Raw genomic sequence first — 25,684 nt, 5'->3', positions numbered from 1 at the left:
CCAATAGATCAGTTAGATAGGACACGATCAATGGGCAATCACAATACACACAGAGGTGACACGGCCACAGGAGGGCATTACACCAACCCACATATAAAGGACACCACACACATGATCTGCCTCTTTCCAGTGGAGACAGTCAGTGAGTAGAGACACAGGGTTGATTCAATATTACTCCCACCACGTGGATTGCAGCAACTGGTTAGTCAGTCTGGGTAGCTATAGTAGGATTAGCAGTAGTGTCGAACCCGAGTAATAGAAGTGTAAATAGTTTAATAAACGTGTTGAAGTTATCTCCACGTCTGAACCTTCCTGTTGTGTTGGGCGCTCTGGATCCCACGGTATGTGGAACACATACAGGTCACCAACACTTGAAATAGTGCAACACTATTTTATTGAGTCATTAACTGTTTAACATACTCTCACTGTGGGTTAACACAATACTAGCTTTAACTAAAGACCTTTGCCTTGTCCTAACCAGTCAATGCACTCAGCACATGGCGAATGTCTGTGCTGCAGGCTGTGAGCTCTGTCCTACTAGCTAGCTGCAGCTCGAATGAGGGGGAACTCTGATGCCCCCTGTCTTTATAGTGCGTGTGCTCTAACCGGTGATTGGCTGCGGTGTTGTGTGTGTTGATTGGTCCCACTGTGTGTCCATCAGTGTGTGTCTGCACCATGATATACTGGTGTATATTGTGACACTTCCCTTGTCAAGTGCACCACAAGGAAGCTGCTTATGTTACACCTAGAACATAACAAATCAGTCAGAAGGTAGGTTCTAAGGAGCATCTTAAAGGAATGAGAGGTAGAGGGATGGCGAGGTTCAGGGAGAGGATTCGGGAATTCCAGATCTTAGCACCTCAGCAGCCAAAGGTGAACTGATGACGTTGGGGGGGGGGGGGTTTGGCAATGGAGGGGTTCGAAAGCAAGGGTGAGAATTTTACAATTGAGGCGTTTCCAGATTCAGAGCCAGCGGACACAGGGGTGACGGGGGATGGACTGTTAGGAATAAGCGAAGAGCAGCATTAGGCGGCTCCTAAATGTAATGATGATGCCTGCAGAGAGGCGCGAGGTCGAGGCGGTGGTGGCCATGGACGTAGAAAAGGCCTTTGATTGGGTGGAGTGGAAGTACCCATGGGATGTCCTGGGAAGGTTTGGGTTCGGGCAGGGATTTGTGGAGTGGGTCCGGTTGCTATATCAGGCACCGGTGGCGAATGTAAGCACCAAGCGAGTTCGATCAGAGTATTTTAGTCTCTGCAGGGGGACAAGGCAGGGGTGTCCACTCTCCCCACTACTGTTTGCCCTGGCCATAGAGCCTTTGGCAATGGCGTTGAGAGCATCGAACATTTGGCGGGGGATAGTGAGGGGGGGGGGGGGGTGGAATATAGGGTCTCGCTCTATGCGGATGATTTACTCCTTTATATAACAGACCCGTTGGGGGGGGAATCGCAGGAATTATGGGATTACTGGAGGAATTTGGCCGGTTCTCAGGTTACAAACTGTACATGGGCAAGAGCGAGCTTTTTGCGATGCAGGCATGGGGGCAGGAGAGGAGACTGAGGGAGATGCCGTTCGAAGTAATGGGGAGGTGTTTTAGGTACCTGAGGATTCAAGTGGCAAGGGACTCGGGTCAGCTTCATAAACTAAATCTGGGCAGGGTGATTGAGCAAATGAAAGGGGACTTCCATAGGTGGGACGTGCTCCCACTCTCATTGGCGGGGAGGGTACAGACTGTGAAGGTGACAGTCCTCCCGAGATTGCTGTTTGTGTTTCAGTGTCTCCCAATCCTCATCCCCAAGGCATTTTTAGGAAGACGAACGTGACGATCTCGGGTTTTATATGGGCCGGGAAAGCCCCGAGGGTGAAGAAGGTTCTCCTTGATCGGGGGCGCGGTGAGAGGGGCTTGGCCCTTCCGAACTTTATTAACTATTACTGGGCGGGGCAATATTTCGATGATTAGAAAATGGGTAGTGGGGGAGGGGTCCGTGTGGGAGCGAGTGGAGGCGGCATCTTGCAAGGGCACGAGTCTGAAGGCTCTGTTAATGGCACCTCTGCCGTTCTCGCCGGCTCGGTGCTCCACAAGTCCAGGGTACTGGCAGCCCTGAGAGTGGCAGCAATGGAGGCCACGCATGAGACCAAAGAGGGCGTCCGTATGGTCACTGATCTGTGATAATCACAGGTTTGCTCTGGGAGGGGAGGTGGGGGGGGGGGGGGGGGTTTGCTGGGGGGGGGGGGGGGGGGGGGGTGCTTGAGGAGGTGGCAGCGGGCAGAGATTTGGGGATCTCTTCATTGAGGAGGGTTTCCCGAGCCTGGGGTTTTTGCGTGTGTGTCGGACCGCTCTGTTGTTTAGAATGTTAAAATGATAAATGCCTCAATAAAATATTTTCTAAAAAAAAAAGGACTAAGAGAGGAGGCGAAGGGTCCAGAGACAGTCAAACTTTAAAATTGTGAGACGTGTCATGGAGGGAAAGTGTTTGGCCTCTTTACCCGATCCTGGCACAGAAGTGTGAAAAATGGTGCCTTGCTGTCAATGATTAACAGTAAACGATCTAACAGGGTCAGTTCAATGTGCTGCTCCCTTTGAGGTGAGCAGTTCCCCTCCAGTACACAGCCAGTAGAAAAGAAATCTGACAGGAATGAGGTATACATTTTCTCCTCTGGTGGTACTGCTAATTCACTTTTTAACACCTTTTGGCACATTGTCTGATCTCCCTGCAGCACTCACTGGATTTCTTAGAGACTATTTCATATTGTAAACCCACAACTGAAAGCAGCTTGGCTCCAGAAGCGGAAATACAGTTTGTGGGGCCCTGTGATACCTTCCTTTCTAGGCCCCCTCCCCTCCCCCCTCCCCCCCTGCAAACCCACACCCCACCTACCCGCACCCCACAGAACGCAAAGGTAGAAGCCACACAGCCTCGCTGTGGGCGGCCTGCCCCGGTCGAGTCGCAAACCTGCTCGCCTTTCGCAAAAAAAACCGACCCAGAACCTCGGCAGCCTCTGCCTCTCCCTCTTCGCCTCTCTTCGTTCCTCGCACGTGCCCGCTTCGAGTTAACCGTTGGTGCGGTTCGGACCAGGTTTTTCCCACTCTTTCAGACTCACCAATCAGAGTCTGATTTCGCTCTGCATTGATTGCTGATAGGCTCATTTGTTGAGCCTATCCGCAAATGCGGAGTAATCAGGCTGGGATTGATTGTCCAGTGTGCCAGCCAGCACAGGCCCTCCGCTCCCCCCATTGGTCGGATTCTGTCCCAAGGAACGGTGCGTTTCATTGTAAATTCTCCTCTGGTCGGCTCGATCTGCCCGACGCCTGCTCGGGTACACAGAGGGAGAATTCAGAATGTCCAATTCACCTAACAGCACGTCTTTCAGGACATGTGGGAGGAAACCGGAGCACCCGGAGGAAACCCACGCAGACACGGGGAGAACGTGCAGACTCCGCACACACAGTGAACCAAGCCGGGAATCGAACCTGAGACCCTGGCGCTGTGAAGCAAACGTGCTAACCACTGTGCTACCATGCCTCCATCTTATTACCCCAAAGGATGTAAAAAGTGAGCAAAGCGATGACTGAAAAAGACTTGCATTGGTAGCAACCTCAGGACATCCAGCACTTCCCGTCCATGAAATACTTACAAAGTTTAGTCACCGGTGAAATGTACTGGGACCTGAAGTGACTCCGTTGACACATGGTATAAATTGTTGTTTCTCTTCTTTCATCAAGTGCTTCTGTTCCCACGGCGAGCTTTTCCTGGAACGGGTAGCTATCATGTCGGCAGACACTTATAGCTTGAGAGGCACCACTGCACATCAGGCATGGCTGAGTTGGAGTCCCTGCCGCTCTTACCGCCAGCCATTGGCGTGTTTGGAAGGATTTTCAGGTTGATACTCAACCTGTTTGACCGTGCTATGAACGCAGCTTCCTTGGCCGGCAAGTCCTGGGGTGGGTTTCAAACCTTCTGGCTCAGAGGCAGGCCCCACTGTGCCACACATGTTTTTTTCTAAATTTAGAGTGCCCAATTCATTTTTTCCAATTAAGGGGCAATTTAGCGCGGCCAATCCACCTAGCCTGCACATCTTTGGGTTGTGGGGGCGAGACCCACGCAAACACGGGGAGAATGTGCAAACTCCACACGGACAGTGACCCAGAGCCGGGATTGAACCTGGGACCTCGGCGCCGTGAGGCAACAGGGCTAACCCACTGCGCCAGCGCGCTGCCCTTGCACCACACACGGTTAATAGCAGCAATAGAATCATAAAAAACTTCCAGAGTAATCAGAAATCCCAACAATGAATCCGCTTTTTGGTTTTGATTGGCGCAGTGTTTAAAGAAAATAAAAAGCCGCTTAACTGATTCACTTGTTTATCGGAAGTGAAATCATAGCTCAGTCTCCCCGTGTAGTTAGTTGGTGCTGTGGCTTGGTGGGTTACTCGCTCACCTCTAATTCAGAGGTTGACAGCCTGACTCCAGAAATCTGGGTCCACAATCTAAGTTTTTTAAAATAAATTTAGAGTACCCAATTCATTTTTTTCCAATTAAGGGGCAATTTAGTGTGGCCAATCCACCCAGCCTGCACATCTTTGGGTTGTGGAGGCGAAACCCACACAAACACGGGGAGAATGTGCAAACTCCACACGGACAGTGACCCAGAGCCGGAATCGAACCTGGGATCTCGCCACCGTGAGGCCGCAGTGCTAACCCACTGTGCCACCGTGCTGCCCTGTACACAATCCACACTGATCAGGTGGTAACATTGAGTGGGTGCCTGGTGGAGGAGGTGTCTTTTGGAAGAGATGTTAAATTGTGGCCCCCCATCTCCCTCAGGTGGATGTTGAAGATCTCATGACACTGTTGCAGAGAAGGACGGGGACGGTGGTTTGGCCAATATTTATCTGTTAATCAACAGGGGTGGCTGGTGGCGCAGTGGTTATCACTGCTGCCTCACGGCGGTGAGGACTCGGGTTCCTCCCGGCCCCGGGTCACTGTCCGTCTGGAGTTTGCACATTCTCTCCGTTTGCGTGGATCTTACCCCCACAACCCAAAGATGTGCAAGACAGATGGATTGGCCACGCTAAATTGCTACTTTTAAAAAAAATCCCTAAAACAAATGTAATAATCACATTGTTATTTTTAGGACCTTGCTTTGAGCACTTTGTTTGCCCGATTTGCTACAATTTTAAAAAATGACTTAATTGGCCGCAGAGCACTTGAGGACATATTGAAATGATAAAAGTATCGCCTTTTTTTATTTACTGTGTTTACATGTTAGGGTGAGGTTTTCATTTCCTGGTGCACGGATACCAGTACCAGAATGGAACACCCCACCCTCCAGAGTCAGTGTATGTGTATTCAGCCCCTTCGCATATGGTCACCAACTTCTGAAACTCCGCACACTATTTTGCGCATTACTGGGCAGCGCGGTGGCGCAGTGGGTTAGCCCAGCTGTTCCACGGCGCCGAGGTCCCAGGTTCGATCCTGGCTCTGGGTCACTGCACATGTGGAGCACGAATGTCAAATGTAAAGGGAATTTTGGAAAAAGAAACAATTTAGAGTGTCCAATTTCATTTTGTTTGCAATTAAGGGACAATTTAGCCTGGCCAATCCACATACCCTGCACATTTTTTGGGTTGTGGGAGTGAAACCCACGCAAACACGGGGAGAATGTGCAAACTCCACACGGACAGTGACCCAGAGCCGGGATTGAAACTGGGACCTCGGTGCCGTGAGGCAGCAGGCTAACACACTCCCCCACCGTGCTACCCTTATTTAAAGGGAAAATAACAATTCAACATCAACTGGGGCATTCTCTCTGGCAACACCTCTACCAAACTGGGACATTCTCTATGGCAACACCTCTACCAAACTGGGACATTCTCTATGGCAACACCTCTACCAAACTGGGACATTCTCTTAGGCAACACCTCTACCAAACTGGGGCATTCCTCTAAGGCAACACCTCTACCAAACTGGGGCATTCTCTATGGCAACCACTTCTACCAAACTGGGACCATTCTCTAAGGCAACACCTCTACTAAACTGGGACATTCTCTATGGTAAACACCTCTACCAAACTGGGACATTCTCTATGGCAAACACCTTTACCAAAACTGGTACATTCTCTATGGCAACACCTTTACCAAACTGGGACATTCTCCAAGGCAACACCTCTACCAAATTGGGAGATTCTCTATGGCAACACCTCTACCAAACTGGGACATTCTCTATGGCAAACACCTTTACCAAACTGGGACATTCTCTATGGCAACACCCTTTACCAAACTGGGACATTCTCTATGGCAACACCTTTTACCAAACTGGGGACATTCTCTATGGCAACACCTTTACCAAACTGGGACATTCTCTATGGCAACACCTCTACCAAACAGGGATATTCTCTATGGCAACACCTCTACCAAACTGGGGGTAATCCTCTATGGCAAACACCTCTCTAAACTGGGGTAATCTCTATCGCAACACCTCTACCAAACTGGGGCGTTCTGTGGAAACACCTCGACCAAAGTGGGGTAATCTCTATGGTAACACCTCTACCAAACTGGGACATTCTCCAAGGCAATACCTCTACTAAACTGGGACATTCTCCAAGGCAATACCTCTACTAAACTGGGACATTCTCCAAGGCAATACCTCTGCCAAACTGGGGTAATCTCTATGGCAACACCTCTCTAAACTGGGGTAATCTCTATGGCAACACCTCTACCAAACTGGGGCGTTCTGTGGCAACACCTCGACCAAACTGGGGTAACCTCTATGGTAAACACCTCTACCAAAACTGGGACATTCTCTAAGGCAACACCTCTACCAAAATGGGACATTCTCTATGATAACACCTCTACCAAACTGGGGTAATCTCTATGGCAAACACCTCTACCAAACTGGGGTAATCTCTATGGCAACACCTCTACCAAACTGGGGTAATCTCTATGGCAACACCTCTACCAAAACTGGGACATTCTCTAAGGCAACACCTCTACCAAAACTGGGACATTCTCTATGATAACACCTCTACCAAACTGGGGTAATCTCTATGGCAAACACCTCTACCAAACTGGGGTAATCTCTATGGCAACACCTCTACCAAACTGGGACATTTTCTAAGGCAACATTTCTACCAAACTGGGGTAATCTCTATGGAAAACACCTCTACCAAACTGGGGTAATCTCTATAGTAACCCTGTTACCAATGGAAACCACTTGCCAACCAATCAGCACTCTCTTCTAATAAATTGTTGTTTTCCTCCTTACATCGCTACTCTTGCTTAATGGCCTGGTGAGTGCAAGATGAAAAAGCTTCAACATGACCTTTTTTTTTCAGCAATACTCAAGCTCTGTACTACCCAAACATTTTTGCCTGAGCTGCAATCTCAGAAGGCAGCCTCCTCTTCCACCAGCAATGAATCCCCCCATTCTTCACACTGGGCCACCTTGGTATCCAACTCCAGCCTCATGTTGATCTGAGTACGCATTGCCCATTACAAATCTCGTTCCAATTTTGTCCAAACTTTGGATTCAAATCCAGGTCACAGAGGTGAAAGTACAGCACGCTAACTCACCACACCATTCAGTTCCCGATGTACCATACTTAAATGGCAATTGTCATGCGAGATGGCAATAAGGCAATGATGCAATTAAATCATTTTTAACGCCTGCACAGCAGTCAGAAAGTTTGCTTTGCTGTGGGCAAATGTATTCTCAGCTATTCAAAGGGACCCTGTCATGTGGATAGAAAAGATCCTATGAAACCAAAAATAGGGAACCAACCCCCCCCACCCCCCACCCCCCCCCCCCCCACCCCCCCCCCCCCCCCACCCCCACCCCCACCTATGGCTCCGTGAGGCAACAGGGCTAACCCACTGCGCCACCGTGCTGCCCCAATATCACAAATTTAACAACAGTGGGCAAACAGGCCATGCCTTAACAAGACAACTTTTTAAATAATAAATTTAGCGTACCCGATTATTTCTTTTCCAATTAAGGGGCAATTTAGCGTGGCCAATCCACCTACCCTGCACATCTTTGGGTTGTGGGGGTGAAACCCACGCAGACACGGGGAGAATGTGACAACTTGCACCATTAGCACAGGAAAACATCCAAAGGAGCTCCATAAGATTGCGGAGACGTTGGGCACAGAGCCAGAGAGGGAGCGATTAGGAGTGGGGAGGTAAATATTATAGGGGCTGTTAAAGGAAAAGGTGTCCGGGAGATTCAGAACCAGCAACCGGGTGACTAAAGGCACAATCGACGGTAGAACAACTGCAGTGCGGGTGGAAGTCGGTGATGCAAGCACAACAGAGAGGAGAGGTTTACAGATAAAGCATAAAAGCATAAAACAACAGGGGGCTAGGAAATTTGATTAATTATTGATGCATTGGGGCGGCACGGTGGCGCAGTGGTTAGCACTGCTGCGTCACGCCGCCGAGGCCCCAGGTTCGATCCCGGCTCTGGGTCACTGTCCGTGTGGAGTTTGCACATTATCCCGTGTTTGCGTGGGTTTCGCCCCCACAACCCAAAGATGTGCAGGCTAGGTGGATTGGCAATGCTAAATTGCCCCCTTAATTGTAAAAAATGAATTGGGTACTCTAAATATTAAAAAAAAATTATTGATGCATTAAAAATGTACCAGAATATGCAATGCCTTTTGGACTTAGGCCAACCAGACCTTGTTGCAATTCTACTTGAGGCCTGAAATAATCGCTTTGAGTTCCTTGAACATGGCATCTGCCCACCTCTTCCAAAACTCCATTTAAATCTTTTCAACTTTCTGTCCCATTGAGAGTTGACCTGGTAAACAATGATGAATCGCAGCCTCTGCGTCTACCGACGCTGATGGTTTATCCCTCTCCACCCCATCAGTGGTTGAGAAAAACATCATCCTCCATCATCGCCTCTCTTTTAGTTGTCCACCTCAGTGCCTGGCTCTACTCCCACCAATGCGGATAGCGATGAGGACTGTCAGAGGATACAGCAGGATTTAGATCGCTTGGAGACTTGGGCGGAGAGATGGCAGATGGAGTTTAAACCGGACAAATGTGAGGTAATGCATTTTGGAAGGTCTAATGCAGGTCGGGAATATACAGTGAATGGTAGAACCCTCAAGAGTATTGAAAGTCAGAGAGATCTAGGTGTACAGGTCCACAGGTCACTGAAAGGGGCAACACAGGTGGAGAAGGTAGTCAAGAAGGCATACGACATATTTGCCTTCATTGGCCGGGGCATTGAGTATAAGAATTGGCAAGTCATGTTGCAGCTGTATAGAACCTTATTTAGGCCACACTTGGAGTATAGTGTTGAATTCTGGTCACCACACTACCAGAAGGATGTGGAGGCTTTAGAGAGGGTGCAGAAGAGATTTACCAGGATGTTGCCTGGTATGGAGGGCATTAGCTATGAGGAGCGGTTGAATAAACTCGTTTTTTTCTCACTGGAACGACGGCGGTTGAGGGGCGACCTGATAGAGGTCTACAAAATTATGAGGGGCATAGACAGAGTGGATAGTCAGAGGTTTTTCCCCAGGGTAGAGGGGTCAATTACTAGGGGGCATAGGTTTAAGGTGAGAGGGGCAAGGTTTAGAGTAGATGCACGAGGTAAGTTTTTTACGCAGAGGGTAGTGGGTGCCTGGAACTCGCTACCGGAGGAGGTGGCGGAAGCAGGGACATAGTGATGTAAAGGGGCATCTTGATAAATACATGAATAGGATGGGAATAGAGGGATACGGACCCAGATTGTAGTTTAGTCGGGCAGCATGGTCGGCACGGGCTTGGCGGGCCGAAGGGCCTGTTCCTGTGCTGTACTTTTCTTTGTTCTTTGTCCTTTTGTCAATGCAGCTGGTCACCTCCGGGAATGATTTCTCTTACCGCCGCAGACATGTGAGAGGGAGAGATTCTCACGGGGTTGCTGCCCCTGCCAGGACTCAGGGACATCATTCCGCTATGGAACCTACTTCCATGTGTACATTCCGAACTAACCTCACTTCTCTCAGCACCATGGCCACCTCAGCGCTATCAGACCGACTGCACAGCATTAAAGGACCAGCCAAGCCTGAGGATGACTGAAACCATCGTTTCAGCCCTTCCACCATGATTAAGGCTGAACTATGCAAAGCAGTTTCAAATCCCGCATCCAGTCCATTGACAAGGCTGCTTATTTCCCCTCTAATGTTATACGCCTTAAAAAAGAGTTTTTGTCACCTCTAAGATTATATTTCTCCATCCTTTAATACAATTTAAGGTGGTCCACCGGGCACACATGACGGCGGCGAGGATGAGCACGTTTTCCGGGGTAGACGATAGATGTGCGAGGTGCGCGGGAAGCCCAGCAAACCATGTCCACATGTTTTGGGCATGCCCGAAGCTCAGAGGGTTTTGGCAGGGGTTTGCGAAGGCAATGTCCACGGTGCTAGAAACACGGGTGGTGCCGAGTCCGGAGGTAGCGCTCTTTGGAGTGACGGAAGAGCCGGGGGTTCAGGGGGCGAAGGAGGCCGACGTCCTGGCCTTTGCCTCCCTGGTAGCCCGGAGACGGATCCTTTTAATGTGGGGGGACTCGAAGCTCCCGAGTGTAGAGACCTGGGTTAGTGACATGGCTGGGTTTCTCAGGCTCGAGAAAATAAAGTTTGCCTTAAGAGGGTCAATGTTAGGGTTCTCTCGGAGGTAGCAGCCGTTCGTCGACTTTCTCGGGGAAAATTAAAATGTCGGCAGAAGCTGCATTCTGAAGGGGGTGGGGTGGCGGATAGGTGTTAGATAGTTGAGGTGTGTGAAGATTGGGTCGGGTGGGGAAATGGTTATTTTTCCATGTTAATGTTACTGTTTTTGTTATTGTTATAAAAATTTTGCAAATACCTCAATAAAAAGATTTTTTTAAAAAAGATTTCTCCGTCCTTGGGCACGATTCTCGCCAAAGGGAACAAAGTCCCGTAGTGAGCGCGTTTAGCCGCGTGTCTCCTGGAGCTCACAGTGCTGAGAAACACACGGCTATTCAACATGACGTATAACGGACCTAAACGCGAACTCGCGGCCGAGGGGTTCCGGCGATCGGAACTGTAACGAGAGATTGGGAGGCCATTTTTAAATGATGGCCCGATCTCCGAGGCCCCCAAAACAATCCCCGACTCCCCCCCCTCCCTCCCCCCTGAATGCACTATGGGAGGGTCCCGGCCCCCCCCCCCAACACCGGGCAACCCCATCCCGATCGTGCGTATGCACAAATTCCCAACATGGCACCCTGGCAGTGTCCATGACATCCAGGTGGCACTGGCACGGTTCCAGGCTGGCACTGCCAGGGTACACAGGTGGCACCAGCAGTGCCAGGGAACCACGCTGACCAATGGGCATGCAGCTGGGAGCCTCGGAAATCTGGGAGACACCCACAAGTGCCATTCCGTCTGGTCCTGGTAGATGTGACCTGTGCTGAACGAGGCTCGCCTGAAATCCCTGAGGCGAAGGGGTTTAACCCCAAAGCCTCAGGAACTTTGGGAATCTGCACATTAGAGTGGGGCTAGCTAGTTGGTGTAGTGTCCTCCTGTGGCCGTGTCACCTCTGTGTGTATCGTGAATGTCTATTGGTCGTGTCCTATCTAACTGATCTATTGGTTGAGTGTGTGTGTGTGATGTTTCTGGTGCTCCCTCTAGTGTCTAGCTAGCCTACATGTTTTTACATTGATGCACATCACCACAGCGGTGGGCAATAAATGGTGGCCCAGCCAACGACACCCACATCCCATGAATGAATAAAAAGGCAATAGCTCCATGGTAACAATTTTAACTAGAGTCAGAAGGTCAGAGGGTCAAACCCCGACAGTAGGGCTCATGTGCTTGTGCAGGACAGAGGTAGTGTTACACGGCCAGCAGAGAAGGCCTCGCTATGTTAAACGGAAATCCATAGCATCCCGACAGTACAGAAGTAGGACATTTGGTCCATCAAATCTGTACCAACCCTCTGAAAGAGCACCGTACCCAAGCCCACTCCCCCGCCCTATCCCTGCAACCCCACCCAACCTGCACATCTTTGGACAGTGGGAGGAAACCGGAGCACCCGGAGGAAACCCACACAGACACGGGGAGAAAGTTCAAATTTCACACAGTTACCCAAGGCTAGAATCGAACCCGGGTTCCTGGAGCTGTGAGGCAGCAGTGCTAACCACTGTGCCACCGTGCTGCCCTTATGTAAAGGCTCCACTGCACTATCCAGAGAAGAGCTGAGGGGCTGTCGCAGTGTCCGAGCTAACGTTTTCCCTTCAATCAACCTCACGCAAACAATCCGTTACTAATTTATCTCACTATTCGTTCAAGGGAACTAGGGGGGGCGGCACGATGGCGCAGTGGTTAGCTCTGCTGCCTCACGGCGCCAAGGACCCGGTTCCATCCCGGCTCTGGGTCACTGTCCGTGTGGAGGTTGCACATTCTCCACGTGTTTGCGTGGGTTTCGGCCCCACAACCCAAAAGATGCGCAGGTTAGGTGGATTGGCTAAATTGCCCCTTAATTGGGAAAAAACAATAATTTACCATTAAAAAAAGGGACACGGCACGATAGAATTTCTGACTTTCTCTTGCTGGTCTTCCATTCTGCACTCTGACCCCTGAAGTCCACTCCTTCGACTCGTGCCCCAACCAGCAGAAAGATCAAAAGAGCATGTCAGGTAGTGCCTCTTCCTCTTCACACCCAGTCGCTGCTTCCCTGCGGCATCAAGTACCTTCGCTTCATGTTGGGCAGGGTTTCGAAAATGGTGAAGCCTCAGGAACTGACAGGTAGCCATCCAGCCCATTCTGTCCGTGCTAGCTCGTCCATCACATTGCCTCTCTCCCTTCCCCAGCAAGACCTTTAAATTGAAAAAAAAAGACTCAATTAAAACTGCTCCCCTTTTCCTCTGCGCCAGTGCAAATGGTTCCACACTCTCCTCATAACCATGACGATTAGGAACTTTCTGGACAGCAACATACCCCCGGTACTGGTTAATGCTAAGGGTGAGAGCAGTCTAAAAATTCCTTCTGTTAGTGATATTTATTTAATACAGCCCTTTTCAAATGCATGCTTCATGCCTGTTACCAACTACTGTGTCAGAACGTGCACTTTTTCTAGCTTCACAGTGCAGGAATGAACATTGTTCACTTTTACAATCAATTTTGGAAGTTACTTTATGAGGAAATGTTTTCAATTTGCATGAAACACTTCCGCTGAGAATCTAAAGATTTGCTTTAATGCTTTGACTCAGTCTGTCCATGAAGTTTTATTCTCTGCTCTCAAGGGGTGAAAGCAACATGTAGGAAACACAGGAGTGATTTATTTTTGTAGCTCAATGGCTCCCTCTAGTGAACAATTGGTTAAATTAACATTTCAAGGCTTTTCCCAAAGTTTTGCCCTTGAACCTGGCCAGGATACCAACATAACGAGCAACAAAGATAATGCCTAATGGAGCTCCTCCACAAGGCAGGATAAATCATTGTCCCTCGTCACTTGTCTTTGAACCTGCACTTACACAGCACCTTCCCACATCCTCCGATGTGCTGCACAGCCAGTCGAACCTTTGAGGCATGTTTATTGTTGTAAGATAGGTAACTATGGCAGCCAGTTTCAGCATAGCACGACACCACAAACAGTAACGAGACAAATGACCAACGGTGTTGGTTAAGGGGCAAACGTCAGCCGGGGGGCAGCCTCATTCTTCCGACAGCACCTTGGGATCCACGCCCCAGAGGACAGACACTCTGGGTCTCGGTATAATGTTGCCTTTGAAAAGGTGGCATCGCCGACAATGCAGTACGCCCGCAGTGCTGTACTGGAGCGCGGTGAGTCACCTCAAGTGCAGTGCGAGGTCTCGAGTGCGGTGCGAGGTCTCGAGCGCGGTGCGTGGTCTCGAGCGCGGTGCGAGGTCTCAAGTGCGGTGCGTGGTCTCGAGTGCGGTGCGTGGTCTCGAGTGCGGTGCGAGGTCGCGAGTGCAGTGCGAGGTCTCGAGTGCGGTGCGTGGTCTCGAGTGCGGTGCGTGGTCTCGAGTGCAGTGCGAGGTCTCGAGTGCGGGGCGTGGTCTCGAGTGCGGTGCATGGTCTCGAGTGCGGTGCGTGGTCTCGAGTGCGGTGCGTGGTCTCGAGTGCAGTGCGAGGTCTCAAGTGCGGTGCGAGGTCTCGAGTGCGGTGCGAGGTCTCGAGTGCAGTGCGAGGTCTCAAGTGCGGTGCGAGGTCTCGAGTGCGGTGCGTGGTCTCGAGTGCAGTGCGAGGTCTCAAGTGCGGTGCGAGGTCTCGAGTGCGGTGCGAGGTCTCGAGTGCGGTGCGTGGTCTCGAGTGCGGTGCGTGGTCTCGAGTGCAGTGCGAGGTCTCGAGTGCGGGGCGTGGTCTCGAGTGCGGTGCATGGTCTCGAGTGCGGTGCGTGGTCTCGAGTGCGGTGCGAGGTCTCGAATGCGGTGCAAGGTCTCGAGTGCGGTGCGTGGTCTCGAGTGCGGTGCATGGTCTCGAGTGCGGTGCGTGGTCTCGAGTGCGGTGCGAGGTCTCGAGTGCGGTGCGTGGTCCCGAGTGCGGTGCGTGGTCTCGAGTGCAGTGAGTGGTCTCGAGTGCAGTGCGAGGTCTCGGGTGCGGTGCGAGGTCTCGGGTGCAGTGTGAGGTCTTGAGTGCGGTGCGTGGTCTCGAGTGCGGTGCGTTGTCTCGAGTGCAGCGCGAGGTCTCGAGTGCGGGGCGTGGTCTCGGGTGCGGTGCGTGGTCTCGAGTGCGGTGCGGGGTCTCGAGTGCGGTGCGTGGTCTCGAGCGCGCTGCGAGGTCTCGAGTGCGGTGCGTGGTCTCGAGTGCGGTGCGAGGTCTCGAGTGCGGTGCGAGGTCTCGAGTGCGGTGCGAGGTCTCGAGTGCGGTGCGAGGTCTCGGGTGCGGTGCGTGGTCTCGAGTGCGGTGCGAGGTCTCGGGTGCGGTGCGAGGTCTCGAGTGCGGTGCGAGGTCTCGAGTGCGGTGCGAGGTCTCGGGTGCGGTGCGTGGTCTCGGGTGCGGTGCGAGGTCTCGAGTGCGGTGCGAGGTCTCGGGTGCGGTGCGAGGTCTCGGGTGCGGTGCGAGGTCTCGGGTGCGGTGCGAGGTCTCGGGTGCGGTGCGAGGTCTCGAGTGCGGTGCGAGGTCTCGAGTGCGGTGCATGGTTTCGGGTGCAGTGCGAGGTCTTGAGTGCGGTGCGTGGTCTCGGGTGCGGTGCGAGGTCTTGAGTGCGGTGCGTGGTCTCGGGTGCGGTGCGAGGTCTCGGGTGCGGTGCGAGGTCTCGGGTGCGGTGCGAGGTCTCGAGTGCGGTGCGAGGTCTCGGGTGCGGTGCATGGTTTCGGGTGCAGTGCGAGGTCTTGAGTGCGGTGCGTGGTCTCGGGTGCGGTGCGAGGTCTTGAGTGCGGTGCGTGGTCTCGGGTGCGGTGCGAGGTCTCGGGTGCGGTGCGAGGTCTCGGGTGCGGTGCGAGGTCTTGAGTGCGGTGCGTGGTCTCGGGTGCGGTGCGAGGTCTCGGGTGCGGTGCGAGGTCTCGAGTGCGGTGCGAGGTCTTGAGTGCGGTGCGTGGTCTCGGGTGCGGTGCGTGGGCTCGGGTGCGGTGCGAGGTCTTGAGTGCGGTGCGTGGTCTCGAATGCGGTGCGTGGTCTCGAGTGCGGTGCGTGGTCTCGAGTGCGGTGCGAGGTCTCGGGTGCGGTGCGTGGTCTCGGGTGCGGTGCGAGGTCTCGAGTGCGGTGCGAGGTCTTGAGTGCGGTGCGTGGTCTCGGGTGCGGTGCGAGGTCTCGGGTGCGGTGCGTGGGCTCGGGTGCGGTGCGAGGTCTTGAGTGCGGTGCGTGGTCTCGAGTGCGGTGCGTGGTCTCGAGTGCGGTGCGTGGTCTCGAGTGCGGTGCGAGGTCTTGAGTGCGGTGCGTGGTCTCCGGTGCGATGCGTGGTCTTGAGTGCGGTGCGTGGTCTCGAGTGCGGTGCGAGGTCTCGGGTGCGGTGCGTGGTCTCGAGTGCGGTGCGAGGTCTCGAGTGCAGTGCGAGGTCTCGAGTGCGGGGCGTGGTCTCGAGTGCGGTGTGAGGTCTCGAGTGCGGTGCGAGGTCTCGAGTAAGATGCGGGGTCTCGAGTGCGGTGCGTGGTCTCGGGTGCGGTGCGAGGTCTCGAGTGCGGTGCGTGGTCTCGAGTGAAGTGCGAGGTCTCGGGTGCGGTGCGAGGTCTCGAGTGCGGTGCGAGGTCTCGAGTGCGGTGCGAGGTCTCGAGTGCGGTGCGTGGTCTCGAGTGCGGGGTGTGGTCTCAAGTGCGGTGCGTGGTCTCGAGTGCGGTGTGTGGTCTCGGGTGCGGTGCGTGGTCCCGAGTGCGGTGCATGGTCTCGAGTGCGGTGCGAGGTCTCGGGTGCGGTGCGTGGTCTCGAGTGCGGTGCGAGGTCTCGAGTGCGGTGCGAGGTTTCGAGTGCGGTGCGAGGTCTCGAGTGCGGTGCGTGGCCTCGAGTGCGGTGCGTGGTCTCGGGTGCGGTGCGTGGTCCCGAGTGCGGTGCGTAGTCTTGAGTGTGGTGCGTGGTCTCGAGTGTGGTGCGTGGTCTCGAGTGCAGTGCGAGGTCTCGAGTACGGTGCGTTGTTTCGAGTGCGGTGCGTAGTCTCGAGTGTTGTGCGTGGTCTCGAGTGCGGTGCGTGGTCTCGAGTGCGGTGCGAGGTCTCGAGTGCGGAGCGAGGTTTCGAGTGCGGTGTGAGGTCTCGAGTGCGGTGCGTGGTCTCGAGTGCGGTACGAGGTCTCGAGTACGGTGCATTGTTTCGAGTACGGTGCGTGGTCTCGAGTGCGGTGCGAGGTCTCGAGTGCGGTGCGAGGTCTCGAGTGCGGTGCGTGGTCTCGAGTGCAGTGCGTGGTCTCGAGTGCAGTGCGTGGGCTCGAGTGCGGTGCGTGGTCTCGAGTGCAGTGCGTGGTCTCGAGTGCGGTGCGAGGTCTCGAGTGCGGTGCGTGATCTCGAGTGCGGTGCGAGGTCTCAAGTGCGGTCCGTGGTCTTGAGTGCAGTGTGTGGTCTTGAGTGCGGTGCGTGGTCTCGAGTACGCTGCGTGGTCTCGAGTGCGGTGCGTGGTCTCGAGTCCGAGGTCTCGAGTGCGGTGCGTGGTGTCGAGTGCGGTGCAAGGTCTCAAGTGCGGTCCGTGGTCTTGAGTGCGGTGCATGGTCTGGCGTGCGGTGCCTGTTCTTGAGTGCGGTGCATGGTCTGGAGTCCAGGGCGTGGTCTGGAGTGCGGTGCATGGTCTGGAGTGCGGTGCATGGTCTGGAGTGCAAGGCGTGGTCTTGAGTGCGGTGTGTGGTCTCGAGTGCGGTGTGTGGTCTGGAGTGCGGTGCGTGGTCTGGAGTGCAGAGCGTGGTCTCGAGTGCGGTGCGTGGTCTGGAGTGCAGAGCGTGGTCTCGAGTGCGGTGCGTGGTCTCGAGTGCGGTGCGAGGTCTCGAGTGCGGTGTGTGGTCTGGAGTGCGGTGCGTGGTCTGGAGTGCAGAGCGTGGTCTCGAGTGCGGTGCGTGGTCTCGAGTGCGGTGCGAGGTCTCGAGTGCAGTGCCTGTTCTTGAGTGCGGTGCGTGGTCTGGAGTGCAGGGCATGGTCTGGAGTGCGGTGCATGGTCTGGAGTGCAGGGCGTGGTCTGGAGTGCGGTGCGTGGTCTGGAGTGCGGTGCATGGTCTGGAGTGCAGGGCGTGGTCTGGAGTGCGGTGCATGGTCTGGAGTGTAGGGCGTGGTCTCGAGTGCGGGGCGTGGTCTCGAGTGTGGTGCGTGGTCTCGAGTGCAGTGCGAGGTCTCGAGTGCAGTGTGAGGTCTCGGGTGCGGTGCGAGGTCTCGAGTGCAGTGCGAGGTCTCGGGTGCGGTGCGTGGTCTCGAGTGCAGTGCGAGGTCTCGAGTGCAGTGCGTGGTCTCGAGTGCGGTGCGAGGTCTCGAGTGCGGGGCGTGGTCTCGAGTGCGGTGAAGGGTCTCAAGTGCGGTGCGTGGTCTCGAGTGCGGGGTGTGGTCTCGAGTGCCGTGCGAGGTCTCGAGTGCGGGGCGTGGTCTTGAGTGCGGGGTGTGGTCTCGAGTGCGGGGCGTGGTCTCGAGTGCGGTGCGTGGTCTTGAGTGCGGGGCGTGGTCTCGAGTGCAGTGCGTGGTCTCGAGTGCGGTGCGAGGTCTCGAGTGCGGTGCCTGGTCTCGAGTGCGGTGCGTGGTCTCTAGTGCGGGGTGTGGTCTCGAGTGCGGTGCGTGGTCTCGAGTACGGTGCGTGGTCTCGAGTGCGGTGCGTGGTCTCTAGTGCGGGGTGTGGTCTCGAGTGCAGTGCGAGGTCTCGAGTGCAGTGCGAGGTCTCGGGTGCAGTGCGAGGTCTCAAGTGCGGTGCGAGGTCTCAAGTGCGGTGAAGGGTCTCAAGTGCGGTGCAAGGTCTCGAGTGCGGGTCGTGGTCTCGAGTGCGGTGAAGGGTCTCAAGTGCGGTGCAAGGTCTCGAGTGCGGGTCGTGGTCTCGAGTGCGGTGAAGGGTCTCAAGTGCGGTGCAAGGTCTCGAGTGCGGGGCGTGGTCTCGAGTGCGGTGCGAGGTCTCGAGTGCGGGGCGTGGTCCCGAGTGCGGTGCGTGGTCTCGAGTGCGGGGCGTGGTCTCGAGTGCGGGGCGTGGTCTCGAGTGCGGTGCGTGGTCTCGAGTGCGGGGCGTGGTCTCGAGTGCAGTGCGTGGTCTCGAGTGCGGTGCGTGGTCTCGAGTGCGGGGCGTGGTCTCAAGTGCAGTGCGTGGTCTCGAGTGCGGTGCGGGGTCTCGCGTGCGGTGCGTGATCTCGAGTGCGGGGCGTGGTCTCGAGTGCGGTGCGTGGTCTCGAGTGCGGGGCGTGGTCTCGAGTGCGGTGTGAGGTCTCGAGTGCGGTGCGTGGTCTCGAGTGCGGTGCGTGGTCTCGAGTGCGGTGCGTGGTCTCGTGTGCGGTGCGTGGTCTCGGGTGCGGTGCATGGTCTCTGGTGCGGTGCGTCGTCTCGGGTGCGTGCGTCGTCTCGAGTGCGATGCGTGGTCTCGAGTGCGGTGCGAGGTCTCGAGTGCAGTGCGTGGTCCCGAGTGTGGTGTGTGCTCTCGAGTGCAATGCGAGGTCATGAGTGCGGTGCAAGTTCTCGAGTGCGGTGCGTGATCCCGAGTGTGGTGTGTGGTCTCGAGTGCAGTATGAGGTCTTGAGTGCGGTGCGAGGTCTCAAGTGCGGTGCGTGGTCTCAAATGCGGCGCATGGTCTCGAGTGCGGTGCGTGGTCTCGAGTACGGTGCGTGGTCTCGAGTGCGGTGCGAGGTCTCGAGTGCGGGGCGAGCTCTTGAGTACGGTGCATGGTCTCGAGTGCGGTGCGTAGTCTCGAGTGCGGTGAGTGGTCTCAAGTGCGGTGCGAGGTCTCGAGTGCGGTGCGAGGTCTTGAGTGCGGTGCATGGTCTCGAGTGCGGTGCGTGGTCTTGAGTACGGTGCGTGGTCTCGAGTGCGTTCTGTGGTTTCAAGTGCGGTGCGTGGTCTCGAGTGCAGTGCGAGGTCCCGAGTGCGGTGCGTGGTCTCGAGTACGGTGCGTGGTCTCGAGTGCGGTACGTGGTCTCGAGTGCGGTGCGTGGTCTCGAGTGCGGTGCGAGGTCTAGCGTGCGGTGCGTGGTCTCGAGTGCGGTGCGTGGTCTCGAGTGCGGTGCGAGGTCTCGAGTGCAGCGTGTGGTCTCAAGTGCGGTGCGTGGTCTCGAGTGCGGTGTGTGGTCTCGAGTGCGGTGCGTGGTCTCGAGTGCGGTGCGTGGTCTCGGGTGCGGTGCGTGGTCCCGAGTGCGGTGCGTAGTCTTGAGTGTGGTGCGTGGTCTCGAGTGTGGTGCGTGGTCTCGAGTGCAGTGCGAGGTCTCGAGTACGGTGCGTTGTTTCGAGTGCGGTGCGTAGTCTCGAGTGTTGTGCGTTGTCTCGAGTGCGGTGCGTGGTCTCGAGTGCGGTGCGACGTCTCGAGTGCGGAGCGAGGTTTCGAGTGCGGTGTGAGGTCTCGAGTGCGGTGCGTGGTCTCGAGTGCGGTACGAGGTCTCGAGTACGGTGCATTGTTTCGAGTACGGTGCGTGGTCTCGAGTGCGGTGCGAGGTCTCGAGTGCGGTGCGAGGTCTCGAGTGCGGTGCGTGGTCTCGAGTGCAGTGCGTGGTCTCGAGTGCAGTGCGTGGGCTCGAGTGCGGTGCGTGGTCTCGAGTGCAGTGCGTGGTCTCGAGTGCGGTGCGAGGTCTCGAGTGCGGTGCGTGATCTCGAGTGCGGTGCGAGGTCTCAAGTGCGGTCCGTGGTCTTGAGTGCAGTGTGTGGTCTTGAGTGCGGTGCGTGGTCTCGAGTACGCTGCGTGGTCTCGAGTGCGGTGCGTGGTCTCGAGTCCGAGGTCTCGAGTGCGGTGCGTGGTGTCGAGTGCGGTGCAAGGTCTCAAGTGCGGTCCGTGGTCTTGAGTGCGGTGCATGGTCTGGCGTGCGGTGCCTGTTCTTGAGTGCGGTGCATGGTCTGGAGTGCAGGGCGTGGTCTGGAGTGCGGTGCATGGTCTGGAGTGCGGTGCATGGTCTGGAGTGCAAGGCGTGGTCTTGAGTGCGGTGTGTGGTCTCGAGTGCGGTGTGTGGTCTGGAGTGCGGTGCGTGGTCTGGAGTGCAGAGCGTGGTCTCGAGTGCGGTGCGTGGTCTGGAGTGCAGAGCGTGGTCTCGAGTGCGGTGCGTGGTCTCGAGTGCGGTGCGAGGTCTCGAGTGCGGTGTGTGGTCTGGAGTGCGGTGCGTGGTCTGGAGTGCAGAGCGTGGTCTCGAGGGCGGTGCGTGGTCTCGAGTGCGGTGCGAGGTCTCGAGTGCAGTGCCTGTTCTTGAGTGCGGTGCGTGGTCTGGAGTGCAGGGCATGGTCTGGAGTGCGGTGCATGGTCTGGAGTGCAGGGCGTGGTCTGGAGTGCGGTGCGTGGTCTGGAGTGCGGTGCATGGTCTGGAGTGCAGGGCGTGGTCTGGAGTGCGGTGCATGGTCTGGAGTGTAGGGCGTGGTCTCGAGTGCGGGGCGTGGTCTCGAGTGCGGTGCGTGGTCTCGAGTGCAGTGCGAGGTCTCGAGTGCAGTGTGAGGTCTCGGGTGCGGTGCGAGGTCTCGAGTGCAGTGCGAGGTCTCGGGTGCGGTGCGTGGTCTCGAGTGCAGTGCGAGGTCTCGAGTGCAGTGCGTGGTCTCGAGTGCGGTGCGAGGTCTCGAGTGCGGGGCGTGGTCTCGAGTGCGGTGAAGGGTCTCAAGTGCGGTGCATGGTCTCGAGTGCGGGGTGTGGTCTCGAGTGCCGTGCGAGGTCTCGAGTGCGGGGCGTGGTCTTGAGTGCGGGGTGTGGTCTCGAGTGCGGGGCGTGGTCTCGAGTGCGGTGCGTGGTCTTGAGTGCGGGGCGTGGTCTCGAGTGCAGTGCGTGGTCTCGAGTGCGGTGCGAGGTCTCGAGTGCGGTGCCTGGTCTCGAGTGCGGTGCGTGGTCTCTAGTGCGGGGTGTGGTCTCGAGTGCGGTGCGTGGTCTCGAGTACGGTGCGTGGTCTCGAGTGCGGTGCGTGGTCTCTAGTGCGGGGTGTGGTCTCGAGTGCAGTGCGAGGTCTCGAGTGCAGTGCGAGGTCTCGGGTGCAGTGCGAGGTCTCAAGTGCGGTGCGAGGTCTCAAGTGCGGTGAAGGGTCTCAAGTGCGGTGCAAGGTCTCGAGTGCGGGTCGTGGTCTCGAGTGCGGTGAAGGGTCTCAAGTGCGGTGCAAGGTCTCGAGTGCGGGTCGTGGTCTCGAGTGCGGTGAAGGGTCTCAAGTGCGGTGCAAGGTCTCGAGTGCGGGGCGTGGTCTCGAGTGCGGTGCGAGGTCTCGAGTGCGGGGCGTGGTCCCGAGTGCGGTGCGTGGTCTCGAGTGCGGGGTGTGGTCTCGAGTGCGGGGCGTGGTCTCGAGTGCGGTGCGTGGTCTCGAGTGCGGGGCGTGGTCTCGAGTGCAGTGCGTGGTCTCGAGTGCGGTGCGTGGTCTCGAGTGCGGGGCGTGGTCTCAAGTGCAGTGCGTGGTCTCGAGTGCGGTGCGGGGTCTCGCGTGCGGTGCGTGATCTCGAGTGCGGGGCGTGGTCTCGAGTGCGGTGCGTGGTCTCGAGTGCGGGGCGTTGTCTCGAGTGCGGTGTGAGGTCTCGAGTGCGGTGCGTGGTCTCGAGTGCGGTGCGTGGTCTCGAGTGCGGTGCGTGGTCTCGTGTGCGGTGCGTGGTCTCGGGTGCGGTGCATGGTCTCTGGTGCGGTGCGTCGTCTCGGGTGCGTGCGTCGTCTCGAGTGCGATGCGTGGTCTCGAGTGCGGTGCGAGGTCTCGAGTGCAGTGCGTGGTCCCGAGTGTGGTGTGTGCTCTCGAGTGCAATGCGAGGTCATGAGTGCGGTGCAAGTTCTCGAGTGCGGTGCGTGATCCCGAGTGTGGTGTGTGGTCTCGAGTGCAGTATGAGGTCTTGAGTGCGGTGCGAGGTCTCAAGTGCGGTGCGTGGTCTCAAATGCGGCGCATGGTCTCGAGTGCGGTGCGTGGTCTCGAGTACGGCGCGTGGTCTCGAGTGCGGTGCGAGGTCTCGAGTGCGGGGCAAGGTCTTGAGTACGGTGCATGGTCTCGAGTGCGGTGCGTAGTCTCGAGTGCGGTGAGTGGTCTCAAGTGCGGTGCGAGGTCTCGAGTGCGGTGCGAGGTCTTGAGTGCGGTGCATGGTCTCGAGTGCGGTGCGTGGTCTTGAGTACGGTGCGTGGTCTCGAGTGCGTTCTGTGGTTTCAAGTGCGGTGCGTGGTCTCGAGTGCAGTGCGAGGTCCCGAGTGCGGTGCGTGGTCTCGAGTACGGTGCGTGGTCTCGAGTGCGGTACGTGGTCTGGAGTGCGGTGCGTGGTCTCGAGTGCGGTGCGAGGTCTAGCGTGCGGTGCGTGGTCTCGAGTGCGGTGCGTGGTCTCGAGTGCGGTGCGAGGTCTCGAGTGCAGCGTGTGGTCTCAAGTGCGGTGCGTGGTCTCGAGTGCGGTGTGTGGTCTCGGGTGCGGTGCGTGGTCCCGTGTGCGGTGCATGGTCTCGAGTGCGGTGCGAGGTCTCGGGTGCGGTGCGTGGTCTCGAGTGCGGTGCGAGGTCTCGAGTGCGGTGCGAGGTTTCGAGTGCGGTGCGAGGTCTCGAGTGCGGTGCGTGGTCTCGAGTGCGGTGCGTGGTCTCGGGTGCGGTGCGTGGTCCCGAGTGCGGTGCGTAGTCTTGAGTGTGGTGCGTGGTCTCGAGTGTGGTGCGTGGTCTCGAGTGCAGTGCGAGGTCTCGAGTGCGGTGCGAGGTCTCGAGTGCGGTGCCTGGTCTCGAGTGCGGTGCGTGGTCTGGAGTACGGTGCGTGGTCTCGAGTGCGGTGCGTGGTCTCTAGTGCGGGGTGTGGTCTCGAGTGCAGTGCGAGGTCTCGAGTGCAGTGCGAGGTCTCGGGTGCAGTGCGAGGTCTCAAGTGCGGTGCGAGGTCTCAAGTGCGGTGAAGGGTCTCAAGTGCGGTGCAAGGTCTCGAGTGCGGGTCGTGGTCTCGAGTGCGGTGAAGGGTCTCAAGTGCGGTGCAAGGTCTCGAGTGCGGGTCGTGGTCTCGAGTGCGGTGAAGGGTCTCAAGTGCGGTGCAAGGGCTCTAGTGCGGGGCGTGGTCTCGAGTGCGGTGCGAGGTCTCGAGTGCGGGGCGTGGTCCCGAGTGCGGTGCGTGGTCTCGAGTGCGGGGTGTGGTCTCGAGTGCGGGGCGTGGTCTCGAGTGCGGTGCGTGGTCTCGAGTGCGGGGCGTGGTCTCGAGTGCAGTGCGTGGTCTCGAGTGCGGTGCGTGGTCTCGAGTGCGGGGCGTGGTCTCAAGTGCAGTGCGTGGTCTCGAGTGCGGTGCGGGGTCTCGCGTGCGGTGCGTGATCTCGAGTGCGGGGCGTGGTCTCGAGTGCGGTGCGTGGTCTCGAGTGCGGGGCGTGGTCTCGAGTGCGGTGTGAGGTCTCGAGTGCGGTGCGTGGTCTCGAGTGCGGTGCGTGGTCTCGAGTGCGGTGCGTGGTCTCGTGTGCGGTGCGTGGTCTCGGGTGCGGTGCATGGTCTCTGGTGCGGTGCGTCGTCTCGGGTGCGTGCGTCGTCTCGAGTGCGATGCGTGGTCTCGAGTGCGGTGCGAGGTCTCGAGTGCAGTGCGTGGTCCCGAGTGTGGTGTGTGCTCTCGAGTGCAATGCGAGGTCATGAGTGCGGTGCAAGTTCTCGAGTGCGGTGCGTGATCCCGAGTGTGGTGTGTGGTCTCGAGTGCAGTATGAGGTCTTGAGTGCGGTGCGAGGTCTCAAGTGCGGTGCGTGGTCTCAAATGCGGCGCATGGTCTCGAGTGCGGTGCGTGGTCTCGAGTACGGCGCGTGGTCTCGAGTGCGGTGCGAGGTCTCGAGTGCGGGGCGAGGTCTTGAGTACGGTGCATGGTCTCGAGTGCGGTGCGTAGTCTCGAGTGCGGTGAGTGGTCTCAAGTGCGGTGCGAGGTCTCGAGTGCGGTGCGAGGTCTTGAGTGCGGTGCATGGTCTCGAGTGCGGTGCGTGGTCTTGAGTACGGTGCGTGGTCTCGAGTGCGTTCTGTGGTTTCAAGTGCGGTGCGTGGTCTCGAGTGCAGTGCGAGGTCCCGAGTGCGGTGCGTGGTCTCGAGTACGGTGCGTGGTCTCGAGTGCGGTACGTGGTCTCGAGTGCGGTGCGTGGTCTCGAGTGCGGTGCGAGGTCTAGCGTGCGGTGCGTGGTCTCGAGTGCGGTGCGTGGTCTCGAGTGCGGTGCGAGGTCTCGAGTGCAGCGTGTGGTCTCAAGTGCGGTGCGTGGTCTCGAGTGCGGTGTGTGGTCTCGGGTGCGGTGCGTGGTCCCGAGTGCGGTGCATGGTCTCGAGTGCGGTGCGAGGTCTCGGGTGCGGTGCGTGGTCTCGAGTGCGGTGCGAGGTCTCGAGTGCGGTGCGAGGTTTCGAGTGCGGTGCGAGGTCTCGAGTGCGGTGCGTGGTCTCGAGTGCGGTGCGTGGTCTCGGGTGCGGTGCGTGGTCCCGAGTGCGGTGCGTAGTCTTGAGTGTGGTGCGTGGTCTCGAGTGTGGTGCGTGGTCTCGAGTGCAGTGCGAGGTCTCGAGTACGGTGCGTTGTTTCGAGTGCGGTGCGTAGTCTCGAGTGTTGTGCGTGGTCTCGAGTGCGGTGCGTGGTCTCGAGTGCGGTGCGAGGTCTCGAGTGCGGAGCGAGGTTTCGAGTGCGGTGTGAGGTCTCGAGTGCGGTGCGTGGTCTCGAGTGCGGTACGAGGTCTCGAGTACGGTGCATTGTTTCGAGTACGGTGCGTGGTCTCGAGTGCGGTGCGAGGTCTCGAGTGCGGTGCGAGGTCTCGAGTGCGGTGCGTGGTCTCGAGTGCAGTGCGTGGTCTCGAGTGCAGTGCGTGGGCTCGAGTGCGGTGCGTGGTCTCGAGTGCAGTGCGTGGTCTCGAGTGCGGTGCGAGGTCTCGAGTGCGGTGCGTGATCTCGAGTGCGGTGCGAGGTCTCAAGTGCGGTCCGTGGTCTTGAGTGCAGTGTGTGGTCTTGAGTGCGGTGCGTGGTCTCGAGTACGCTGCGTGGTCTCGAGTGCGGTGCGTGGTCTCGAGTCCGAGGTCTCGAGTGCGGTGCGTGGTGTCGAGTGCGGTGCAAGGTCTCAAGTGCGGTCCGTGGTCTTGAGTGCGGTGCATGGTCTGGCGTGCGGTGCCTGTTCTCGAGTGCGGTGCATGGTCTGAAGTGCAGGGCGTGGTCTGGAGTGCGGTGCATGGTCTGGAGTGCGGTGCATGGTCTGGAGTGCAAGGCGTGGTCTTGAGTGCGGTGCGTGGTCTCGAGTGCGGTGTGTGGTCTG

The 25,684-nt window shown here is 57.2% G+C and overlaps 1 protein-coding gene across 1 annotated transcript in view; it reads right to left on the bottom strand.

Moving 5' to 3' along the window:
* hm13 (histocompatibility (minor) 13) overlaps positions 1–25,684 on the bottom strand; it is a 173,612-nt gene that overhangs the window by 720 nt on the left and 147,208 nt on the right. The window contains exon 12 of the transcript XR_011948814.1: positions 12,516–12,829. The gene's annotated coding sequence lies outside the window, so the exon portion shown is untranslated. The remainder of the gene's footprint in view (positions 1–12,515; positions 12,830–25,684) is intronic.

Source organism: Scyliorhinus torazame, chromosome 8 (assembly GCF_047496885.1).
Source record: "Scyliorhinus torazame isolate Kashiwa2021f chromosome 8, sScyTor2.1, whole genome shotgun sequence".
Lineage (NCBI taxonomy): Eukaryota > Metazoa > Chordata > Chondrichthyes > Carcharhiniformes > Scyliorhinidae > Scyliorhinus > Scyliorhinus torazame.
This window is presented reverse-complemented; position numbering and strand designations above follow the sequence as displayed.